This window comes from Octopus bimaculoides, chromosome 16 (assembly GCF_001194135.2).
Source record: "Octopus bimaculoides isolate UCB-OBI-ISO-001 chromosome 16, ASM119413v2, whole genome shotgun sequence".
Classification (NCBI taxonomy): Eukaryota; Metazoa; Mollusca; class Cephalopoda; order Octopoda; family Octopodidae; genus Octopus; species Octopus bimaculoides.
In genome coordinates, this window is record NC_068996.1 from 29,641,105 (window position 1) to 29,642,100 (window position 996).

Consider the following 996-nt stretch of genomic DNA (forward strand, 5'->3'; position numbering starts at 1 on the left):
TGCTAGAATAAGAATAGCCTGGGCAAAGTTCAGAGAGCTCTTACCTCTGCTGGTGACAAAGGGTCTTTCTCTCAGAGTAAAAGGCAGACTGTATGACGAACAGCCATGCTTCATGGCAGTGAAACATGGGCCGTGACTGCTGAGGACATGCGTAGGCTCGCAAGGAATGAAGCCAGTATGCTCCGATGGATGTGTAATGTCAGTGTGCATACTAGACAGAGTGTAAGTACCTTGAGAGAAAAGTTGAACCTAAGAAGCATCAGTTGTGGTGTGCAAGAGAGACGATTGCGCTGATATGGTCATGTGGTGAGAATGGATGAGGATAGCTGTGTGAAAAAGTGCCACACCCAAACACTTGAGAGAACCTGTGAAAGAGGTAGACCCAGGAAGACCTGGGATGAGGTGGTGAGGCAAGACCTTTGAACATTGGGCCTCATCGAGGTGATGACTTCTGACTGAGACATTTGGAAATATGCTGTAAGTGGGAAGACCCAGCAAGCCAAGTGAGACCTAAATCCAAGGCCTCTGGCAGGGGTATAGACAGTCCACTTATGCTTACCTTCCTTCATTGGACACAAAACTCCGCTTGTGAAGACCTGTTGAGGCAAGTGAAATTGAAATCAAACTAAATTCGACGACTGGCACCCATACCAACATCGTGTCCTTCATTGGACACGAAACTCAGCTTGCAAAGACCTGTTGGGCCAAGCGAAATCGTGATGGCACCTGTGACCAGCATCGCGTTCCTGTCATTTGTGCCGGTGGCACATAAAAGCACCCACTACACTCACAGAGTGGTTGGCATTAGGAAGGGCATCCAGGTGTAGAAACTCTGCCAAATGAGATTGGAGCCTGGTGTAGCCATCTGGTTCACCAGTCCTCAGTCAAATCGTCCAACCCATGTTAGCATGGGAAGCGGACGTTAAATGATGATGATAATGATGACATATATACATATATATATATATATATACAGAAGCGGACGTTAAATGATGA